Source organism: Perca flavescens, chromosome 20 (genome assembly GCF_004354835.1).
Source record: "Perca flavescens isolate YP-PL-M2 chromosome 20, PFLA_1.0, whole genome shotgun sequence".
NCBI classification, from domain to species: domain Eukaryota; kingdom Metazoa; phylum Chordata; class Actinopteri; order Perciformes; family Percidae; genus Perca; species Perca flavescens.
In genome coordinates this window covers 30,426,032-30,451,522 of record NC_041350.1, presented here as the reverse complement: position 1 = coordinate 30,451,522, position 25,491 = coordinate 30,426,032, and the positions used below count along the sequence as shown (strand labels likewise).

General features: G+C 40.2%; 2 long non-coding RNA genes across 2 annotated transcripts; both read left to right on the top strand.

The window, feature by feature from the left end:
• Nucleotides 1-1,674: 1,674 nt before the first annotated feature.
• LOC114546985 (uncharacterized) lies at nt 1,675-2,778 on the top strand. The gene is made up of 3 exons (XR_003691103.1): nt 1,675-1,999; nt 2,107-2,178; nt 2,280-2,778. It is a non-coding gene; the product is annotated as an uncharacterized LOC114546985 (long non-coding RNA).
• A 5,901-nt stretch (nt 2,779-8,679) lies between these two features.
• On the top strand, nt 8,680-9,319 carry LOC114546984 (uncharacterized). The gene is made up of 2 exons (XR_003691102.1): nt 8,680-8,967; nt 9,086-9,319. It is a non-coding gene; the product is annotated as an uncharacterized LOC114546984 (long non-coding RNA).
• The last annotated feature ends 16,172 nt before the right edge of the window (nt 9,320-25,491 follow it).

Sequence of the window (25,491 nt, the reverse complement as noted above, 5' to 3'; positions counted from 1 at the left end):
TCTGCTCCGTGCTCCGCCGTCCGTCAATACCCACCAGGTCCGGATTTGTTGCGGAACGGCTGCGGCCGTGACTGACAGCTGTAGTCACTAGGACCCACAACTTCTCGCAAATTCACGTAGAATAGAACCACAAAACCAACAACAGTTAGTTTCCATCAGAGGACTAGAGGGGAAACGACTCTGTGCTGTGTTTTCAAGGTGTAGTGCAGGGAAATATGATCCGCTGTGAGCACAGTGTATTTTATTTTGAAAATTAACCGGATATTTATTTTGTTTCTGTGCTCGACTTCCTGTCCCGCACTATCTGCCGTGTGCTGAATTGCTGCGGAGCTCTCCGTCGTCCGTCAAAAATAGAAGCTCTGCGTATCTGCTGCGGAACTGGGACGGAGTCGGGACGCATACGTTCCGCAGTCTGTGGAAATACACAGATTGACTTTAATGGAAACCTAATGACTCCGTCGACGTTCCGGAGACGTTCCGCATCCAGTGGAAATTGCCGGTGAGCATTACTGAGCAGCCTCCAACTGCAAACTCCAAATTAACGGAAAACTGCAGTAGGATTTCATGTGTCTGATTGAAATCATGCATTCTGGATCAAATGTGTGTGTGTGAGCTTGAAGACGTAGATGTGACGTAAGCAACCTGTCTGAAAGTTGGAAGTCTTCTGGTAGCTGTGCCAAGAGAAATCTCAATCATTCCCAATCTTACACAGACGGAGAGCATAGGTATATGTAAGGAGATAACATAGACACAGGCTAAGTATTGCTAACTAAAATGATAGTTTAATTATTAATTAACTTAAACAGCTAACGTAAGTCGAAACTGCCTGTGATCTTCTCCTGTACTATACGGTAATTCCTCTACAGTAAGTTGCGTGGTTATGACCCAATCGTTAGCCTATTTTTATAAAAATGTCTGCTACAGAGCCATAACGTGAGCTACAAGGTAATGGAGCCTTTTTTACATTGTCGTGTTTCTTTAGAAATAAACAACGGACAAATAGAGTCTTTAAACGCTTCAAATGTAAAGTTATTCACTGTCAAAGTGACGTCAAAATGAATGGCAGTCAATGGAATGCTAATGGGAGGTGAGAGCTTGTTAGCATCAAAATGGCACCATAGGAGGTTCGAGCTCTGAAGCGAAGCTTACTCCCTAGGCTGGAACAAAAAGTGGATGATTTGATGGCAGCGCAGACACCAAACCGTATACCCTCTAAACCTCCTCAAAAAGGAGAACATGTCAACAAGCGGTGGAGGGGTGGATATTTATTTGGAAAGTTTTCCTTTCTTTTTCAGTTACAATTTTGATTGTAGAGGATATAGACATTTACAGTTAGCTAATTCTTTCCCTTTTCACCTTTGTTTCTTGGGGATGTCCAACTAATAGTAACTGTTTTTTAACTGCAGAAAAGATTCTAAAAGACTTTCAAAAGTTTTGCCAGGGGTCACGGACAGGAAAGAAGGATGTTGAAAACGCACAGCAGTCATCCAGCCACGGTCTTCACTTTTGCCTCTACATGGCTGCTGGCATGCCTTCCAATGCCGTCGCCCAAGACTTGAGGTTCCTAACCCAAGTAGACAAGTTACGGGCCTAAGTATTTTTCATCTCAAATTTTTCTTGATCTAAAAAAATGACAATTTTCAGAGTTAACTAGGCACAAAATACTTACAAATACAAATTCTTCTCTAATCTATTAATTCCAAATTTTCATCTATGGTGTTTTGAAATAGATGAGAATTGAGAAGTTGGAACATGGACTGTGGTGGAACTGGGAGTCAGATTTAGTCACTTTAGTTGGACAGCATACCTGTTTTACACAAACTACGGTCAAGAACATGTTGAACAATGTGATCGTGTTCTTCAGACACGTTGAGAGCTCATTTACAAAGGCTCAAGAAGAAAGACTTCATGACACTTCAGTACGAACTTAAGAGAATCGTGGCTAACGTCCAGAAAAAACTTGTCGTCCACCGGCAGAAAGCGTTACGCCTTAAGACAGGTAAACATTTTCTTTCATTCTGGTATTGTTTACTTTCTGAAAATCAAATTGTATGTCCTATATATATTTTGTCATCTAAATGCATGCATGTCAAACTGTTTTCGCAGACAATCAGCTTAGTCCAGTCCAAGAAAAGCAATTAATGATTACTGCCAGGAGAAGAATTCCTGAACTGTTTAGTAAGTAGACTTCATTATTTACATTGTATTCCTTCTTCTTCAGTAGACTTTAAGACATTCTGAACTGTATTTTTCTGAATATATATTGCCATGTTTTGTAGAAAGCGTAACCTGCAATGGGGGAGAGGAAGTTGAGCATTCCAAGCTGATTGGCTACATAATGGGCTACCTGTCCATGCTCACCGGACACAGATCCATTGCACTCACCAACATGACAGAGGAACATGTGATCAACTGTGAGATGTGGAGTCATGGCAAGAGGTTGCAAGTTCTGGTTAGTATTTATTTAGGGGTGGTGGGTCCAAGCAAAGAACATTTCATTGGTGAAATTAAACTGTCTTATCTTTGTTGAAGTCAGCATTGCATAGTTCCATAAACCACACACAAAAGTCAGCAGTGAATCGTTCTGCTCTTTTAAAGTCCACCCCTCCACAGAAATACACTAATGTTTTGCATTTTATATCCTAACGTGGATGACCACAAAACTGTGAGATCATTCGGTCAAGCTGCATTTCCCCTCAACAATGAGGACTATCAGTGGCTTGAATACCTGACTAAGAGCATGTGCTGTAAGCCAGGCCAGGACAGCAACTGTGTGTTCCATTCACCGCTCAGGCAGGCAGATTCAGAAGCAGTTAGTAGTATTCAATCTACTTTTAATTTAAAAAAAATAATAATTTTATTGTTTATATTTTTTTATTAACTGCTTTCTATTTGTTATCAATTTGTATTAATGTTTGACTGTCTTTATGTCTTATGTAAAGCACTTTGAATTGCATTGCTGCTGAACTGTGCTATACAAATAAAATTAGTATCTCCTCAATCAAGAACTGAGATTTGAATGAACCATGCAAGTGGTATGTCCCACATCCAATCAGTGTGCGCGGCATCACTGTGTGCCGATCTACGTCCAATCATAACGTAGTTGTTTGGGCGCCAATTGCAGTGTCCCAAGTATACATGTGCAGTTATTATTTGAAATCAAGCACCAAGACTCTGGAAGATTACATTAGCATTATGTCTCAGAGGCCTGTGTTTGGGCTGTTCTATTTTCAAGACGGGTCTGTTAAAGCAGAAAATACGTCTATCATACAGGATGTAACGTTACACAGGAATATCAGAATTACCGTTGCCTGCAGGAAAGACCTGGAATCTGAGCAAGGCTGGATAGAAGTGGTTTGGGGAGCCAAACTGACAAGAGAATAGCAGAAGCCAGTGGCAGCCAAAGTGCTATTCGTTGGAGGTAAGTTCCAAAGCAGCAGTGAAATGATTCTGAAATACATCTGTACCAGTAGCGGAATTTGGCTGTAGTCTCTACTGTTACAGCCGTGATGATAACTTAACCTAAATTAATCCTAGTAGAAAGTGTTGCTGTTAGCTAGCAACGTTAGCTTGCTATCAAGCAGTAGCTAGCTAATTTAGCTATCATTAGGTTGGATTGATTTATACATTATGAGGTGTTCAAGCTCCTACGTAAAAATTTAGTTTTGGACGAATGGAAATTTTAACATCATTATGACGAGTTCAAATGTGATCTTGTAAAATTTTGTTTTTGATGAGAAACTTGAATAAATACAAAGATTGTATCCGTTTTCACAGCAATATAAAATGACTGGTTGTCAAGTAGTTGACACTATGCTTTATAATGTTAAATTATTTACAACAATAGAGCTCAACAACAGTTTCTGGAAGTAAAAACACAATGCAATTTCTCCATTGACAATTGGAGTATAAGCCATAAAATCGTAACCGTTGACAGTAGACTTAAAAACATGATTAAGCGATTGTATATGCTCATATAGATGCCAAAAGTTCATGGGGCACCAACTGTGTTTTGAGATAAATGTCTTTTATTCGCGATGTCTTGGATAAGTACTCCCTTACCCACAATCCTGAACAATCCCACAGTGATGCCTCTGATTGGTGGAAGTCATGCTGGCGAGGAGGGGGAGCTGCCTGCACGATCAGTCATGCGTGTGCCCAAGATGATAATCCTGTTTTACGAGGATTTAAGACACGAATCACGATCTGTTCCACGCTTCTGCCATTAGCTAAACTAACGTTAGCTTCCTGGCAGAGGCTAAGTTATTACATGCTGTCTCAGCTAGCGGTTAGCCGAACTAATTCCTTCCTTTATTCAGTGTTGCACGGTGGTTTATGGGATGAGTAGTTCCTTCCCTCGATAATGAAACTATGTACACAGTGTTGTACCTTTGACTTTTTGGGGATTTTCTGTTTGTTTTTTCACTCTAAATGATATGTTGTATGCTTATGGGTCACGTTTGGCATGGTCTAAAACTCTTTATGTACGGATTATGTACAGACCCAACTTCCCACATGTTACAAATCTGAAAATAAGTCACAGATAGGAGAAAGGTGCAGGTACCTTCTGCACTACGATTATCCAATAACACACTAACCATGAGTGATCTATTGCATTTACACAATAGTACGTAAGTGTAAAAGAGAGCAATTTCTGAATATCACTACTGTTGGAATGCATCTTGGTCAATCATATTACTTGTTTGGATTTCACAGTTTTATAATATTTACATACAGTATGTGCCATTATAGATTTTATCCCTTTTGGTTGATTGCATGTGTGGCGAGGAGTGGAATATTTTAATATATAAACTGGGAGGAGGAACTAAAGATAACAAGGGAAGGAAACTTAGGGACCAACAACGCCAAGTGTGGCGAGGAGTGGAATATTTAAATATATATACTGGGAGGGGGAACTAAAGATAAGGGGAGGAAACTTAGGGACCGTCAACGCCACCTGGGGACTTGCACCCCAAGATATGAAAACCAAATTGTAATGGATACAGGGTCGAAACTGATGAGGCAGAGACAGTAGGTAAAACAGAACAAATGTTTTTATTAACAAAAATGATCTAAAAGCTGACAACTACAACAATACTAAAAAATCTAATAAAATGCATATACAGTAATAAACTCAAATCAGTGGGCTGGGGCTTCAGTGGGGGCAGATTACTGGTAAGGATACCCTGTCTCCCTAGTCTGGGAGGGAAACACTACAACAAAACATGCACTAAAAGAGTCCCAGTGCCTACTTGCATGCAACGGGAGCGAGGTTCCAATTCGGTGCCCAGGCCACACCAAAAAAGCAAGGGAACAAAAGAAAGACACTCTTGACACAAAGAATCAAAAACTAATAAAATTCAACAACCCCATTGGTAACTAAACAATCTCAGAACATATACTCAAGCGAAATAACAGACATATATTCAACGTAAACAAACTTTATAAATAAACTAAAAAAAAGAAAAGGCAAACCTAACAAAAACAAGTAAAGCAAGAACAGCAACAGGTGAACCTAAAACAGAAAAGGCACATGTTAGTTGGTGGAACAACTTTAAATCCCTAGGAAAGACTAAAAATTGGGACCCTACTGACCACCTTCAGCAGGCAACCACCACCAGGGACCAGCAAAAGGCTAAACTGAGCCAGCTGAGGCCTTTTATACTGCGCCTGGGCAGGGGGAGGAGCTAAGGGAGGAGTTTTGCTGGACTACCAGAGTTACGTTCACAACACCTTACTGTGGTTCACTACACATGCATGTAATTTTGATACTTTTTGCTCTTATCTTATATTGTATTACTATGCAGTAATATTCAGCCTTTCTCTTAGACCTTCAGCTACCTTTTTCAGATCAATAGGCCAGTGCCAAAAAATTAAAACCCTTAACCACAAACCTTAACCCTAACCCAACAATAACCCTAACCATAACTATTGCCTAATCCTAGTGCCTTCCAGGCAGCACAGAGTTTGTGCCGTACGGGTCGGGGGAAGCCCCTCTTCCAGGCCAGGGGGGTCGCTGAATTTTAGCGGCCCTGCAAAGGCCCCGTAGGGAATAATTTTCCCTTATTCCCCAGTCTCATGGCAGTTTCTGAAATAGTCACATTATTGGATCTATTGATTCATGGACAGGACACGATAATGTCGTTATTTTCGTGTGGTGATCACGAATTTTAAAGCAATGTATTTCAATGGGAAGCATATTCCGTGATCAGAGTAGTATTGATAAGGCGAAAGGCCGCGTAGGGAGGTTGGTCGTGGTGGTGGATGGGTCAAACAACACAGGACTTTCACCCCGGAGACCGGGGATGGTGTCCCGCGTGTTGCAGTTCCTTTCCGCGTTATTCTCTTCCTAACATCAACCGTCCCGGCGTTTCATTTCCCAGTTATTGTGTACCACTACGCCAGGGGGTCGCGTCCCGCGAGTAGTGGCCCGTCCTGTTGTTGTGGCCGGCGTGTGGCGTTTCGTTTCCCTGTTGTTGTGTGCCCCGGGATCGCGTCCCACATGTGGCGCTCCATGCCGTTGTTGTGGCGCTTCATTTCCCCATTGTTACGTCCCCCAGAGCAGGTTCGAAAATCGTGCCCAGTACATGTTGAAAAATCGTGACCTGTATACGAAATAAACGTCAAAATCATGACCTGTACATGAATCAATAAACGTCAAAATAACATGACTATTTCACGAACTGGCGTGAGACCAGATTGAACTCAGACAGAAAACATTTTCACTGACAAGGTACTGTATTGTTAAATATATTAAAGTTTTATTTATGTTATGTTTAGTTGTTATTCACTTCATGTAATGGCATTCTAATCAAACATCCGCAAGGTAACGTTAGCTAAGGTAACGTTAACTCGCTAACTTATCAGTAGATGAGTCGACGTTACCCATACAGCTTATGTAACATTATGTGGTGAATTGCTTTTTTGTTTATTGGTAATGCATCAATCACAACTGAGTAATAAGTTGCTCTAACTTGCTCAGAGTTGATTAGTGGATGGTTACAGGTGTGCAGCTGGGAGCAGGTGAATCAGCTTGGCAGCAATCAGAAGACGGGTGTGTGAAGGATTCACCTTGGCAACAACACAGATAATCCAATAACATAATATATATTATTCTGAAATAGGCCATTCTGCATAATGAGTACTTTTGGTACTTTAAGTATATTTTGATGTTAAAAACATAACGCACCTGTTGAAGTCAGAACAACAACTTAGAAAGTCAAAGTTTTGGTGCCCAACTTGAACCATAAACATGGCGGACAGAAGTAGATGTTTTACGGTTTAACGGTAAGAAACTTTTAATTTATTCATGGGTTTTGTATATGTATATTTTAGTATTTCTTTTTTTGCATTCAACCTTGTGTGAATCTGACCTGCGGCTCTTTGCTGCGTGTCATCCCCTCGCTCTCCCCTTTTCTGTCTATCACTGCACATATAAAAGCCCCCAAAAATATATAAACAAGTCAGGTAACGGGGCTTGTGTAACATGCTAATAAATAATTTACTAATGTTGCTGTTCACAGAGTGACCACGATTACTTGGTCACTCTGTGAACAGCAACATCAACGGTAGTAGCTAGTGTTGCACAGTGTACCGCTACTAGAAAGTTACAGAGATACTCCGCCTTTAAATACACAGTTTTAATTCATGCTTTATTAGCGTTACGATGACGTGTAACAGCGAGCAGCGTGTGTGCAGAGCAGGAACTGTGGTTTTAATTCTCTTTCACACGCTGCAGCTCACACTGTTATGGGTTGCTCTCTCTCCACCCTGAGTTGGGTGGTTTTGTTTTCCCTGTTTTTCTGTGTTCTGTGTTTTTCCACCTGGAGGGCAGAGGCCTGTACTACGAAGCAGGATTTGGCGTTAACGAGCTAACTTAAGGCTCAACCCAGGATTTTCTTTACTACGAAGGTGGATCAGTTGTTATCGGGTTCAATCGCCGTGGTAATTCATGCTGAACATCTAACCTGGTCGGGAGCAGGTTAAGTTGGAGATAAGAGATCAACCGGTGTAAAAGCATCGCCTACTGACCAATCAATAGGTCGATTGATAACGGCGTCACCGTTCTTAAAGAAGATCAGGCGGAGCTCAGTGCAGAGAGAGAGAGGGGGGGAGAGAGGGGGAGAGAGGGATGCGCTCATAAAAGTTAAAACATTTAGAGACCAACAACCCTTTTAACATGGGTATTTTTATGAAATATAGCCTATATATTTTAATGGGAGGGAATTAGGCTACATATTGGCTTCTTGAGCCATGTGTTGCCAATGCGCACATCGGTTTGAATTATGTTGCGCTCACGATCGCTTACCACTGCCAGGGTTGCAACTGAAATAAAAGGCTACAGCAACGACAGTTAATGGAAAGCACAAGTGTAATTATGGTTAGATCTTGGTCCTGACTGATGGGGAAGTGATATTGGAGTTGTGATTTAAACATCTACAGCGTTGGCTATTTTTTTTTTTTTTTGCCATCTTTCATTCCTGTTTTAGGAAGCAGCAGCGATTTTATTGCGTTTTGCCTGGAAAACCGAGTCTGTGTCCTTCATATTCATGTAGAATTATAATTTGCTCTCCTTATATATAACATGCGGCTCTGGTAGATGTTTGTGATTGGTCGTGGTGCCCAAACCCCGCCTCTTTTATGTGAACGCGCGCATCTCTAGATTGGACAAACCTGGATTGATTGAACTAGTTGATAACCACCTTCGTGACACCGGTTATCCGGGACCACAGTTGTTAGGGTTAGTGAAGCCGGATTACTGAAAGAAATCCAGGACATGTTGATCTTGCTTTGTAGTACAGGCCTCTGGAGGAGTGTCCAGAAGGAAGTAGGTCAAGGGGCGTGGCCGATCCAACACTGCATTGCCGGTTTTCACAGCTGCAGCTCATCTTCATGATTCACCCCTGCAATACTTAAACCTGGGCTGATCACCTTGTTGGTGCCAGTTTCTTATCTACAACCCATGTGGTAACTTGGCTCCCAGTCTACATCCAGTATAATCCGTTTTGCCTTTTACTCCGGTTTTGTCTCTGTTCCCTGAGCTCCTACTAACCCTGTGTCTCTCTCCACTTACCGCTCTGCCCAGCTGCCTCCTCTGCTTTGCCTGCCTGCTTCAAGCCCCACCATCCAGCCTCTGTCTCCAACTTGGGAAACCCTCCATGTTCTCGTCTCTGCCTGTTCCCCTCGTGTCCCATAAAGACCTGGATTCTTCCCTGTCGGCTCGCCACAAGCCTCAGACCAGCCAGGAGTTTCACCACCCTGACACTACCTACAGTGATTCTCTGAGTACACTCTGCTACATTAAACCTTTTTAAACTGCTTTACGTTGTCGGTGTGATTTCTCTGCGTTCTGGGTCAGACAAGCTCCCTAACACACACGGTGACAGAGAGATGTGGATAAAGGTAACGTTAGAGGTCGACCGATATGGGTTTTCTCAGGCCAATGCCGATCTTTTGAAATCGGGGTCGGCCGATGGCCGATATATGCTGCAGATTATTTTTGGCCGATATTTGCTTGTTTTTAACCTCTATTTGAAAAATAAAATTTAACACTAATAAGTACTTAAGATACCGTATTTTCCGGACTATAAGTCGCACTTTTTTTCCTACTTTGGCTGGTCCTGCGACTTATAGTCAGGTGCGACTTATATATCAAAATATATATAATTTAACGTTTTTACATGAAAACATTACCGTCTACAGCCGCGAGAGGGCGCTATAGGCTTGTGACAACTAGAACGCTCCTCCTAAAGACAACTGAGAAAGAAAAGCGATAACAAACTGCAGGTAGTAAAATATGCAGCCCCGAAAACGGTAATGGAGCAGCAGAAAGAGTTTGAAATGAGGGAGAAACTTATGAGGGAGACTGGCGAAAAGGTGACTCTTACTGCAATGAAGAAAACAAAGAAAGCTAATCGGCTAATCGTGGGCTGAAAGCAAGACGGCCAGAGCTGGAGGAACGAGTCGGGAGGGGCTCGTTCACGGTGCAGTTACGCCCTGCTAGCTAGTTGTTCTGTGTGCTATTGTATAGTTGAATAACTATTGTATTTATAATCTAAATAAATGCGACTTATAGTCCGGTGCGACTTATATGTTTTTTTCTCTTCATGATGCATTTTTTGACTGATGCGACTTATACTCCGGAGCGACTTATAGTCCGAAAAATACGGTACACAAAATTTCTCAACAAAAACATTTATTGAACACTTGAACACCAGTCTGCACTTGTATACTTACATTAAACATGTATAATGTAAAAACATATATTGTATAAATAAACAAAACTGGTAAGAAGAAAGAAAGAAAATAAACTTTGTCAAACTTTTCAATGAAAAGATAAAGTTTAGTGCACTTAGCAGCATTTATCAAACATCTGAGAACAATAAAATAAATTAACCATTTTAACAATAGTAGTGCTGACACACAGTAGCAACCAGCAGCATTTCTTTGTTTTGGTGTTGGCTGGGTGAAGCGCTGCCATAAGGGGCTGGTTTTCTTTTCAGCCATCAGACTTAATGACTAAAAAACAGGGAAAATATAAGGTTAAGTTAGTATTTTTGTATAGTATCTTCTCCAAGTCATTTTATAGATAGGTATAGATATAAAATCTAACATTTGTTTTATAAATCAGCTAATAATTCAGTGCATTGTAAGTGATACAAGGCTAAAAACGTTTCTATCATCTTCCCAAAAACTGTCCTGAAACATGTATTTTTGTTTTGTTTTGTTTGTTGACAGACAAAGCCAAATGGACAAAACCTAATTATCGCAAAAGGGGGGAAAACAACTTTAGGCCATATGGTCAAAATTAAATGATTTAATAATAATGTAATAACTATAACTTATAACAATAATGTATTTCACTAGTAAATTGCTGTTGAACGACAAAAACAACCACCACGGCAAAAGGGTATTTTACAACAACTTTGAATGCACCGCGACGCACCGTCTGTGTTGTTCTTCAGACAAGTAGACAACGGCAGCTGCACACTGCTTAACATGCTGCTGTTGGATCATATACAGTGAAATAAATCACACTTTACACCGTTTAGCTGTCAGCATTTTAATTGTTTAATCCATCTGCTAGCTAACGGTAGGCTAACATTAGCTGCTGACGAGTGTAATGTTAACTAGCGTCACATGCTGCGATGTTTCTGTTATTCTAACATTCGTTTTTGAGCATCAGAGAGCAACGCAGGCATATCAGTGGCGCCGAAATGACTCACAGAAATCCGCGCTGCTATTCGCTCCGGTAGATACGGGTCGTTAAGGCACAAGTGCCATATTAGCAGCGGGTCTACTCTGTACCAACCCTAGCAACGACGCTAGCAAAGCAAAGCCAGTCCTTCACTAGACTATGGTGCGGTGGTCTCTTTTAACTACAACTTCTTTCTCTGCATTGAGTTGACAACTCTCTCAAATATAGACACACAAACAGAACAAATAATAAAAGTCTCAGATCCACTGTCTGTGATTGCAAAATTCTACCTTAATTATTGTGACATGACAGCATGACATGACAGCTATCAATATCCAAAGTAGCCGAACGTCATGTCGACTATTCATGTTTTTTTCTCAAAGTTGGCAGTAACATGTCATACGTTTTTCATTAAATATATAGGACTTTAACAATTTAATCCTTACCGTTTTCTCCGAGGAACAGCTCCTTTAGGCACTGGGTGAGGTCTGCTCACTCTGCTGGTAATTGACTCTCGGGGCAGCGTGTGTCGAACACGTGTTCCACAACAACAACACCAGGCTGCTCGCAGATGCGCCTGCCTATTAATCGGCTTGATATTGACCGATGCCGATTATGTAAAAAATGCCAAAAAATCGGCCTACCGATTAATCGGTCGACCTCTAACGTTAATGCTGCTAAGCTTGTTGACAAAGCAGACGCATGGAACCAAATATGAAGTTATTTCTTTATCATAGCCGACAGTCGGGTGAGCCCACGGATCCCACAAAGCCATCTGTAAAAGCTGCTGACCTGTTCAAAGTATTCAAAGAGCGACAGGTTAGGAGTGTAAATTCTCTCAAATATAAATCAAATGCATGCTTATTTTGGAACAAGATAATTTTTTTCACCTTCAGTGTTTGACAAGGCAGTTGAGGGCAAAGCTAACAGCAAAATTTTTAACGGCTTTAGTTTTTTAGCTAACTTCCCAATGACAAACGTAGCGTTTACCCTGCTAAAGCTAATGTTAGCACAATATGCAAGCTGGCGAAAGCTCTGCGTGGAGCCTCCGCACAACAATAAAAAAAGAATTAGTGCAGCTTCACAGTTAACCTGCAAAAAAAATTCCGGTCGGGATCGGACAAGTGGGGCGGAGTGCACCGTGTGCAAAGCTGGCACATATGTTTCAGTGTCTTTATTATTTATCTTATTACATTGAAAAGGTATTAAGAGATATTTGTTGAAGCTGGATTTTCTAACACAGAAGAGGTCATATTTAGAACATTATTTCATATGAGAGCTAATATTTTGTTACAGGTTGTTACATATTTTATTAGAAGTTATTTTTGCACCATTGAGGCATCATAAAGCATGTTCATTAACCTCTGAGAAGCCTGTGTGGATTTGTGTCTCGAGGCCGGGCCGAGTGTCCTCTTTTTGGAAATCAAAATATGGTCACCCTATTTAACATTAGGCTCTAACTTTTGCACCTTGTAGGCCTATGTTAAGTTAGAGGCAGGTAATTACTGGCGGACACTGATGGCTGCTGCTGAACGGCGAATGTGGCCGTGGACTATGGCAGCATGTAACCCTTTGAAGTGATGCACACGTGGCTGCAGATGGTTGAGGCTAGAAGGAATCTACTGTCTATGAGTCGGAGCGACTTCGCTGACGGCGCAATAATCATTTAAATGTGAGTATCTTTAGTGTTTGCCGTGCATTTGTTATCACCGTTAATGTGTTACATCAATGTAAAGCTTAACATAATTGTGTGTATATAATATAAACAGTTTTTCAATGTCTATTTTTCCATCAAATTATGACCTGGACACAGGAAACTTCTAACTGAATAATTATATTCAGATGCTACTTATTTTAATAACTCATTAGGTATTTAAAACAGATAGCTTTAAAAAGACACTAACAAAACGTGTATCTTTATTATAACATTTATTCAAACATTACTATATACTGTACACAAGTATATTCAACATGAAGCGGTGATCAGACTCAGCTGCCGATGATGGGGTTGCTTCAAGACTGCAGACAGAAGGAGAAAGCTTTAGGTTAGTCCAGTTATCCAACCTGTCCTGGTAAGATTAGAATTGTATATATACATATATATATATATATATATATATATATATATATATATATATATATATATATATATATATATATAGTGTATATATATATATATATATATATATATATATATATAGTGTATATATATATTGTGTATATATATATTGTATATAAGTATATTTAAGCATACTGTAACATGAAGGTACTTCAGGTGTTGCCCCGTGTCACGTGTTAATTACACTGTACACAAAATGCCCAACTAGGGACAAGAGTTGAAAATTAACAATAGCTATAAACTCTCTGTGCAGCACATCAGTTTCATGCTGTGTATTGAAACTGTGTAAAATTGCATCGTCTCTATAAAATTCCATTTTATTAACCTCCGGATCTCTTTCTCGATGAAGCCCATGAAATGTTTTGCGGAGTAAGCCAAAGGCGTCCTTGTTTCTTTTTCCCTCTCAGACCCAGAGTAGGCTACTTCCTGGCAGTACGGCTGACCCGGTAACAAAGAGCAAAAAAATTGCCAGGAAGTTCAAGAACCCAAAGTGCAAACTACAAACATGAACTCCCACGAGTTTTTAATTTATTGACATGGAATAAACAAGAGAAAATGACTATTGCTTACATTATAGCCTATCAGTGTTGGTAACATTACCTACCTTTGCATGTTGCGGACAAAGTTGCCGACAGAATATTCTCCTCCTGCAAGCAGACTGACGCTGATTCACCTTCTTCATCTCAACAAAAAAATTGAACAGCACAGTTCACGGTTCCACATCCATTTCGTCCAGTTTTTTGAGATGCAGCGCGGAAGTGAAGTCTGCAAAACATTTTCAATGACGCAAGCACGCAATGACGTGCACTTGCTAGCCTGTTCCATTTACGTGTTCTCCGAATGCTCAGGAGGAGCCTGGCCTAGCCTCTGAAGGACCTGACTTGGAAGAACTAGTCCTACCCAAGGGGGTAAGCTTCGCTAAACTTCCACTGGCTCAGATTATGGAAAACAACTAAATAAATTACCATAGTTATGCGGATGACACACAAATTTACATAACCTTATCGCCAGGGAACTATAGCCCAATACAACAATTAAATATGTGCATTGAACAGATTAATGATTGGATGTGCCAGAATTTTCTTAAATTAAATGAAGAAAAAACGGAGGTGGTTGTTTTTGGAGCAAAAGAGGAACGATTGAAAGTCAGCGCTCAGTTTCAAACGACAATGTTAAAAACAACAGACAAAGCCAGAAATCTTGGTGTAGTCATGGACTCAGACCTGAATTTTAAAAGCCACATTAACATAATAAAAAAATCAGCCTATTATAACCTTAAAAATATATCAAGGGTTAAAGGGCTTATGTCTCAGCAAGATCTGGAAAAACTTGTCCATGCTTTTATCTTCAGTAGACTTGACTACTGTAACGGTGTCTTTACAGGTCTCCCTAAAAAATCAATCAGACAACTGCAGCTGATTCAGAACGCTGCTGCTCGAGTCCTCACTAAAACCAAGAAAGTGGATCACATCACTCCAGTACTGAAGTCTCTACACTGGCTTCCAGTGCCTCAAAGAATTGATTTCAAAATACTTTTACTGGTTTATAAATCACTAAACGGTTTAGGGCCAAAATACATTTCTGATCTGCTACTACATTATGACCCACCCAGACCTCTCAGGTGGTCTGGGACAGGACTACTACACTATGACCCACCCAGACCTCTCAGGTTGCTGGGACAGGTCTACTTGTTGTCCCCAGAGTCAGAACTAAACAGGGGGAAGCAGCGTTCAGTTTTTATGCTCCACATAACTCCCAGAAACCTGTAGGTCCGCTGCAACTCTGTTCTTTTAAATCTAAGCTAAAGACCTATCTTTTTGATGTTGCTTTTCTTTAAATAATCTATTTTATTAACTTTAATTTCTTATACTGCACTGTAACGTTTATTCTTATATGGCACTATCAATTTTATTCTTGTGTTTTAATGTTTTTAATTTGTTTATTATTGTTTTTTAATTGTTTTCTAACTGCTCTTTAATGTTTTATGTAAAGCACTTTGAATTGCCCTGTTGCCGAAATGTTCTATACAAATAAAGCTGCCTTGCCTTGCCTTGCCTTCAGAACGCGTAGCTCCTATGGCGCCATTTTGATGCTACAAAGAGATCACCTCCTGTTAGCATTCATTGACTCCCATTCATTTTGACGTCACTTGACAGAGAATAACTTTACATCTGAAGAGTTTAAAGACTATTTGTCCGTTGTTTATTTCTAAAGAAACACGACAATGTATAAAAGGCTCCATTACCTTGTACCTCACGTTATGGCTCCGTAGCAGACGCTTTTATAACAATAGGCTAACGATTGTGTCATAACCACGAGACTTACTGTCGCATAGTAGAGGAATTACCGTATAGTACAGGAGAAGCTCGCAGGCAGTTTGGACTTACATTAGCTGTTTAAGTTTAATTACTAATGTTAACTATCATTTTAGTTAGCAATAATTAGCCTGTGTCTGTTATCTCCTTACATATACCTACACTCTCCGTCTCTGTAAGATTGGGAATGATTGAGATTTCTCTCGGCACAGCTACCAGAAGACTTCACACTTTCAGACAGGTTGCTCACGTCACATCTACGTCTTCAAGCTCAGTTGGAGGCTGCTCAGTAACGCTCAGCCAGCACCGGGAAAGAGACTTCTGATATCCTTCACTGGTCTCCGTCAAGAGACACGGGATCTGTTGGTCCATTTTATACAGTATATGTCAATGGTCCTACCCAAGAAGGATCCTTGACTTTGAGAAACGGCCATTGACATATATATAATGGACCAATAGATCCCGTGTCTCTGGACGGAGACCAGTGAAGGCTATTAGAAGCACTTTTCCGGTGATCTCTTGCTTTACTGCGCAGCCTCCAACTGACAGTGACAACGTAAATGTGACGTGAGCAACCTGTCTGAAAGTGTGAAGTCTTCTGGTAGCTGTGCCGAGAGAAATCTCAATCATTCCCAATCTTACAGAGATGGAGAGCGTAGGTATATGTAAGGAGATAACATAAGCACAGGCTAATTATTGATCACTAACATGCTAGTTAACATTAGTAATTAAACCTAAACAGCTAATGTCTTTCTTTTTGTTGCATGCTGTGGTTTATTTGCATGTGTTGTCTTTATGTTGCGTGTTGCAAGGTTATTATAGTTTTGCATTTTTCATTAGTTTATATTTTATTTTATTCCATGTAATAATAACTCAAAAAAACATCATACAATTTTAGAAATATGTATTCACAATGTATTCAACAATAACACCAGTACATGAAATGTAGCCTACATATGGTCATAAATATGTAAACAGTCTACACAAGACACCGCAGTAAGTGCAAAATATGTAAGTGACGTGTTCCTGGAAAAAACATAACAGCCAAGAGACTAAAGAAGACAGACATGAACAGGTGTTTTGAACTTTGGTTCGAGTAAAGTGGCAAACTTTTTGAAGTCAATCAACTCCCACAGTTGTGTAGACATCCCAGTATCAATCCACATATTAACCCACGCTTCCTCCCGCTTTTATGCTACGTTTACACGTGGCTATTTTCATAAACGGACATTTCAACCTCTCCGTTTTCAAAAATAACATCGTGCACAGCTGTCAGTTTTCAGAAAAGTGTTCGTTTACATCAGTGGTTCTCAACCTTTTTTGTGCCAGCGCCCCCTATCCATTATCCAGGTCCCTAACGCCCCCCATCAAATATTATGTAGGCTAATTGCCCCGAATATTAATGATTACGCCCTAATATAGGCCTATTATTGTTGTTACTATTGTTATCAAAAATAATCAATAAATCAAATCATTGAATGACCAACAACAAATGCATTAGTTTCCCAGGTATCAAAAAAGCCATGTGAATAGCAATATTTACAGTTTTTTAAAAAATGCAACCATTTGACATTCAAATTAAATAACGGCAGCCAATCAGAACGACGAGATACGTAACATTCAAACTATAAATAGGTATTATCAAAAGACCTGCTGCATGTCCCTGGTGTGAACCTCAGCACCTTTAGAAGATGACTATAATTTGAATCTCCTTTTTTGGTTGTGATGTGACCTTGGGTGTCATGAAAGGTGCTTTAAATAACAGGGCTCTCAAGTTTTGAACAGAGTTCAGAGTGAGATTTTGACGGCAGGGGTTTGGGTGGGGACGGGGGTCTGATCTGATAAATGACACATTTGTACAAATATTTTTTTTATTTAATTCATTTAATTTAATTTAATTTAATTCAGAATTTCTTTGTGTCAATTACATGACTCTACAGAGCCGTGTGCTCTACTGAACTCAAGCCAAATGTCATCCTCTCTCTCTCACCTCAACTGGAACAGTGACAGGACGTCATCACTCGCGAAGTCATGGCAACCAAATAAACAACAGGGCGAGTACTACTTGTCGCTCAATCTTAGGCAAAGTCACAAACAGCGACGAAAGCCGCAACTTGAAATCCACACTCACTCAGCTGGTGTGTGGCAGGGCCTTCTGAACTCTATGGGAAACTCACTTGATTCCTCTACCTTTTCCACTGTTTAAAAAATAGCGGCACAACTTGGTGGGCGTTAGCCTGGTAATTTCTCTGCGTGAGAAATACAAGGTGTGGCATGTGAGCGTGTGAACGGGTTGAAATGAGACTTGAGAGGTATGAAGTCACAAACAGCAATGAGCACCGCAACTTGAAATCCGCACTCACTCAGCTGGTGCGTGGCGGTAGGGTAATTTCTCTGCGTGAGAAATACAAGGTGTGGCGTGTGAGCATGTGAACGGGTTGAAATGCGTGTGTCTCACGCCCAATGTGTGAGACTTGAGAGGTATGAAATAAAATGTATTATTATTATTATTATTATTATTATTATTATTACAAACACTAACAGTAGCTAATCAGAAACAGCAGGCAATTTGACATTCAAATCTATTTTTCATTCAAATCTAAATCTCTAATCGAATTGTTCCAACGGAAAACAAGCTTGCACTTATCAAGGGGTAAAAGCAGGATTACACGCACGCACGCACGCACACACACACACAGAAAAAAGTATTTTGGTGATGACAAACAACTTGAGGAACGACACCTACTGCTGAATGGAAATAAGTTTACAACCTTTGAAAGTTAGTGAGAGCCCTTTGTTGATGCTTAGAAGGGTCTAGGTTAGAAGAGTCTAGGTTAGAGGAGTCTAGGTTAGAAGAGTCTAGGTTAGAGGAGTCTAGGCTAGGTTAGAAGAGTCTAGGTCAGAAGAGTCTAGGTTAGAAGAGTCTAGGTTAGGTTAGAAGAGTCTAGGTTAGAAGAGTCTAGGTTAGAGGAGTCTAGGTTAGAAGAGTCTAGGTTAGAGGAGTCTAGGTTAGAAGAGTCTAGGTTAGAAGAGTCTAGGTTAGAATAGTCTAGGTTAGAAGAGTCTAGGTTAGAGGAGTCTAGGTTAGAAGAGTCTAGGTTAGAAGAGTCTAGGTTAGAAGAGTCTAGGCTAGGTTAGAAGAGTCTAGGTCAGAAGAGTCTAGATTAGAAGAGTTTAGGCTAGGTTAGAAGAGTCTAGGTTAGAATAGTCTAGGTTAGAAGAGTCTAGGTTAGAAGAGTCTAGGTTAGAGGAGTCTAGGTTAGAAGAGTCTAGGTTAGAAGAGTCTAGGTTAGAGGAGTATAGGCTAGGTTAGAAGCGTCTAGGTCAGAAGAGTCTAGGTTAGAGGAGTCTAGGTTAGAAGAGTCTAGGTTAGGTTAGAAGAGTCTAGGTTAGAGGAGTTTAGGCTAGGTTAGAAGAGTCTAGGTTAGAAGAGTCTAGGTTAGAAGAGTCTAGGTCAGAAGAGTCTAGGTTAGAGGAGTCTAGGTTAGAAGAGTCTAGGTTAGGTTAGAAGAGTCTAGGTTAGGTTAGAATGGTCTAGGTTAGAAGAGTCTAGGTTAGAAGAGTCTAGGTTAGAAGAGTCTAGGCTAGGTTAGAAGAGTCTAGGTTAGAGGAGTCTAGGTTAGAAGAGTCTAGGTTAGAGGAGTTTAGGCTAGGTTAGAAGAGTCTAGGTTAGAAGAGTCTAGGCTAGGTTAGAAGAGTCTAGGTTAGAAGAGTCTAGGCTAGTTTAGAAGAGTCTAGTTTAGAAGAATCTAGGTTAAAATAGTCTAGGTTAGAAGAGTCTAGGCTAGGTTAGAAGAGTCTACATGCAAACGTGCAAACAAAGTTTTCCAAAATCTCCACTTTGGCCAGAGTTTTTAGAAATAATCGTTTTCTGTGATAAAAACGAGGTTTTCGTGTAAATGAGAGGCCAAACCACAGGAAAATATCTGCGTCTTCCCTTCGTGTAAACGGGGCCTTAGTGTACAGCTCTTGGTCCTGATGGTCCATTTTTTCAAAATATAAGAGGGGAAGTTTTTTAAAGACAACTTCCAAGTTATTGAGCCAGTTGAATTGGATCCATCTGACAACTGCACCTTTCAGTATCTACCTATTCTACAAGCCTTACAGCTATTAATAAATAACAAAGACATTGCAAGATATTCAGGCACTCTAGCACAATTTTCATCCTTTTATGATGGCAAATCTTTCAAGTCAAATGAGTTTGTTGCTGATGGAGAGCTAAGGATTTCACGTCTACTTTACGTGGATGATTTTGAAGTCTGTAATCCGCTTGGTGCTCATTCTTTAAGTGGCATTACCTATGTAGATTTAATTTTTTTTAGATCAATTTTTTGTTTTTTTTTTATATTTAGAAAATACAAATATAATTGAGAAATAACAAAACCCTCTCCCACCCCCCACCCTCTGCGGTCTTGAGGAAAACTAAAACAACAAATAAAATCAAACTAAAACAAAAGTCCCACCTTGCCATGTCACTCTTCTCTAATCCTTGTGATGCTGAGGTCATTAGGACTGATATTTGTGCTGCTGCATTTCTCCACAGGTCTATAGTCGACGATCTGGCTTTGTTAATCCTTGCTGTAGAGAGCTCAAGCATAACTATGTCTAGAAAATACGCCAACCACTGTTTTATACAAAGTGAGTTGGGGGGGGCAGCGCTGAGCTATCATTTTCTTTCATGTTGCAGTTGAGCCAGCTAACCAAATTTTCCTCTGTCTCCCAAGCAGATGTAATTTAGAGTCATCATTAATTGACAAAACACCCTCAGGGCTCAGCTCTCGTTTTCATTTCCTTGCAATTGGGAGTTATCCTATAGATACTTGCAGCAGTTTTGCATAGATCTTGGATGCTAATCCTCTCACAGGAAAATCAACAAACCATTTAATGACTGGGTGCATCTCAAGACTGTTTCCCCATGGCATTCAATAACATTTTAGGGCAGATCTTAAGCGCAGATACAAGAAGAAGGATGTCCTGGGGACCTCAAAACTAGCTCTCAGGTCTTCAAAACAACATACCTTTCTCATTGAATAGCTGGTCTAAAGTATAAATACCTCTGTCACTCCACTGCCTACAGGCAAAGGGTTTGTTACCAGACATTAAGTGTGCATTGTGCCAAATTTGGGTGTTCAAATGCCACTTGTTGATGTAGCATATTTGCTCCTCCACCTGTTTAAAGTTGGTCAATATGTTGGTGATAATAGGGCCATAGGCTAGCATACACTTTTTTGGACACACACCTGCAAAGGCAAGGTCTTGCAGTCTTAGACTTCCAGTGAGGTTTTGCTCTATTTCTGTCCATGGGACTGTAGATGAGGGGTCCATCCACACTCTGAGGGCCCGTAGCTGAAAGGCTCTGTGATACACTTTAAGGTTGGGGAGGGCCAAGCCTCCCATGTTTAAAAGTACGTTGCATGGTAGTATTTTAGTCTAGGTTGTTTATTATTCCAAATATTTTTAAGGTATTTAAGTTTCTTCCAGAAATTTATAAGTGGGGGTAAGGGGATCATTATACTTAAAAAAATCACACAAGGAACTATGTTCATTTTAACAATGGTTCAAGAGAGATTGCAAATAGCATGGGGGAGAGCGGACATCCCTGTCTTGAGCCCCGCTTAATGGGAAACGGCTGCGAGTGCAATCCATTGGTTGAGACTATGGTCGTGGGATTTGCATATAAAGTACGCAAATCCCTAATAAACCGTTTAGTTGCTTGCCATGTATATGCAGGGTCAGAAACTGAGTCAGTATTAATTGATATAAATTCAGCAAGTTTGATTCTAAATTCTGTATCAAAAGCTGTGTTTTGGAGAAGGGAATTATTAAATTGCCATCTCCTAGATCTTTCTCCTAACCTGTCACAATGGAATGTGGTTATAAGCGCACTTCCTCTTCACCCTCTTCACCTCGGACTTCAACTATTGCACTGAGTTCTGCCACCTTCAGAAGTTTTCTGATGACTCAGCAATAGTTGGCTGCATAGAAAAGGGTGATGAGAATGAATACAGGACTGTTGTGGACAACTTTGTCACTTGGAGTGAGCTGAACCATCTGCAGCTCAACGTGACAAAAACTAAGGAGCTCGTAGTGGATCTGAGGAGGGCGAAATCATCTGGGACCCCTATTTCCATCCAGGGGGTCCCTGTGGACACTGTTGAGGAGTTGTAACAAAAATAATTTCCCCCTGGGATTATTAAAGTATTTCTGATTCTGATTCTGATCACACAGAATTGCTGGTTCTATTGCTATCGTGTGAAACATTGCCTTAAGCTATTTTCCTACTCCGTATTGTAGTACATTTATAAAATATCCTGCCGACAGGTCTTTACAACTTTTGTCTACGGTGAGTGTGCATTTCCGCGAAAGCAAGACAATAGAGCCCTTGGTTTTGGTGTCGTCACTAGATGAGGCAGCAATCTTAAAGTATTTATTTCATAGACGATTTACGTAAATGTGACTCCTGTATAAGCGCCACGTCTGTTTTTCCTTCTTAAATAATCCAGGAATTTGGCTCGTTTGATCGGCCCGTTAAGCCCCCTAATGTTGACTGAAAGGATTGAGAGCTCATCCATCTTCAAAATTTACACGCAAATGTGTCTCGAGTACCCTACCGGATTTTGCTGACAAATCTGTACCAAAGGTTGAACTGTCAGCTTTGAGCAAGGTGTGACAAAAACATAAAAAGTAAAATAAATCCCCTAACCCTCTGAGACCGCAGACCCCCTAATCCTCTGAGACCAAAGACCCCCTCCCCTATCTGTAAGATGCATGACCACATCAAACACAGTTTGCGCAAAACTCCAGCTCAAAACTACACCTCCTGTCTTAAGTCACAGGTTAAACTGAAACAGGTCGAGTGAATTATTATGTTAAACATGAACAATATTATAAGCACCTTAGAACTAGGTCTCAACCAGCTGTTAAGTTCTGAAGTAGGCTGTGAGAAACAATTTCTGGAATAAGCTGTTAGTTGGAGCAGTAAGCAATAATGAATACTCTGCTCCAGGTATTTCAGTTTACTCCTCTGTTTAGCTGCTGCTTTCCCCCACCTGTCTTGTCATTAAAGTGCTCATATTATGATTTTTGGCTTTTCCTCTTTCCTTTATTGTTATATATCTTTTTTTTGTTCGTGTTATAGGTTTACAAAGTGAAAAAGCCCAAAGTCCACCCCAAACAGAGTTATAGTAGTCCTTAGGCACGACATCATACTCTGCTTCTGACTGGCTAGTAGTCCTTACCTAGGTACTGTCAGGGCACGACATCATACTCTGCTTCTGACTGGCTAGTAGTCCTTACCTAGGTACTGTCAGGGCACGCCCTCATACTCTGCTTCTGACTGGCTAGTAGTCCTTACCTAGGTACTGAGCATGTGCGACTCCCAACTAAGATGGAACAGAAGTGAGATGTTTCACTCTAAATATGGTGTTTTGGAAAATTAAACCATGTAAACCTATTCTGGTAAACCTCTGAATACAATTTATAACCTGGAAATGAGCATAATATGAGCTCTTTTTGGAGAAATATCCAGGCCATAATGTGCACTGAGTGAATAGTGTATCTTGTCATTTAAGAATACATTTTCTCCTTTACAGAGCGGAATTTCCCTTCAGAAAACCAGAAAAGTTGTCATCTGATGTCTCATCGATCACCTTGGTGAAGATGTGAGTGCCTTAATCAAGGAGTTTGAGGTGATATGGCTTTCAGGGTTCTCCCTAGTCTGACTATCAGCAGACCGATTAGTCTGCTCTGTATTTTCTACTCCACAAGAGGTGTGATCAACGGGCATAGTTCAAATGACTCTGTACGCAATTGGATAGTCCTTCAACCAATCAGATCAACAATCCGAGTCACGTAGCAGTGACAGCAGCATCAACGGGTTGCTGCGCTTTGGTGGCCGCTATGTTGAATGTACAGTAAACAAGAAGCTGCTTGGTCGCTTCTCTATCGTCATCGCGCCAGGTGGATAAGCCAGTTTGTGATTGGTCCCCGCAGATTTGTAACAGAAGGATAGATAGATAAACGTACATGTTTCCAGCCTGAGCTGCAGGGAGAAATCAAATTGCCTGCAGTTTGGGCTGGGTTCACCCAGTCTAGGTTCTCCCTACAATTAATGTGTAAAGTTGAAATTAGTGCTTCCGCTAATGCATCAGTGTATTTTCTGTGTTCTTTAACCAAAGCAAGAACCCTTATTAAACTCTTGTCATTAGAAATACACAGCCATTATGTAGCTCTAGCTGTCCACTGAAAAGGAGACAATACTGGTGTGGCTGATGTTGATGTTTTAACGTGTAACCTAACATAACCTAAATACAATACAAAGCAAAATGAACCATAACTTTGTTTTTATTTTATACAGTTCAAAGCCCATTTACCCTACTGCTGCACAGAGCGCTGGTCACTTGTTTATTCAATCTTTATTTATATTGACTGACCTATATTTGTATCCACCTGGATACTATTATTTGCATGTTTTTTATTTACCAATATTCAAACAAATTAATCATATATCAGAAATAATCAACCCAAAGCTAGTTAAAACAATACACAACTTACTATACAATCTTTGTACAACTGATTGATATAGTTGTTTTGGTAATTGATTTTATTCTATGTTGGTGACATCCTGCCTGCCTGTTCTAACCAGTTGCCTTTTACAGTGTCTGCAGAATGTTGATTCAGCTGTCAATGTGGAAGAAGAGCTGGCAGCACAGCTGATGGCTGTGTACCTGGTCCGGAATGAAAGTGGACAGGTCGATGATGTTGGGATCATCATTGAAGGTTCCACTGTACTCAACCATCTTGGGGATCTCAGCAGAGCCTGTTGCTACTTGCTAGGACTGACCTATGCTTTTGGATCTGAAATACCCCAAAACTCTTAAATACCTTTTTGCTGTATTTCAAAAGATGCTTGTGGAAGTGGATTCTGGAAACCCTTCAGCAACGCTGCAAAGACAATCAATAATCAATCAATAATCAATGTGGTCATATAGTTGCTAAGAGGCAGCTGTTCAGATGAGAAAATATGTGACTCATACCCAATTGAGCCATGTGTGGAATTCGGTAAAAGACTATTTATTATTATTGAGGTTCTGGTCAGAAACTTGGACAATCTAAAGCTCTATTTAATCAGACGATCTCCAGGTGTGGTCAGGCTCACAGTGTTGGACAGATTTCAGTGTGTTTTGAGTCTACATTTACACCTTGCATTAATAAGCCTTTTCTCTATTTTTTTTTTCATTTATAAGCCATTAAGCATCTGATTTAACTTTACAGGCACTTTCCCAACAAATGACTTTAATGTATTTTAAGTTCAAATCTTGAATTGTTAGAAATACGGGAGTCTTAATAAAAAATATGTCCAACACAGGTGACAGAAGAGTGAGACTAGTAGAGTAAATAGTGGGGATAATTTAGTTTTTGCTTTATTTCACAGATTGTGATTTTAAGCAGTAATCTTAAGTTTAATGTAAAGTTACTCAAAGGATAATTCCAGGATTTTTGAACCTGGGCTTTATTTTTCCATGTCTTTGGGTGTAAACACATTTACAACACAAGTTCCTTATCCCTTGGCCATTTAGTTGTTTATCCCTTTTAAAACATTGCTCTGGGTTGTCCTTTTATCATTCGATTTTATTCAAAGTAGATGGTATAAAATATGTGTCTTACCATGTCTGTGTAACCCTGTACATTTTGCCCCAATAAAGCCCTGAAATGATCTTTAATGCAAACGCTTAAACCTAGAATAAAGTGCAATATCTAGTTCGCTACTAGGTGGCAGTGCACAATGAAACGTTCTTCTTCTGCTGTTCCTGGCATTCGTTTTTGCCTTGAAAAAAGCCTGAAAAACGGGAGCTTGAGCA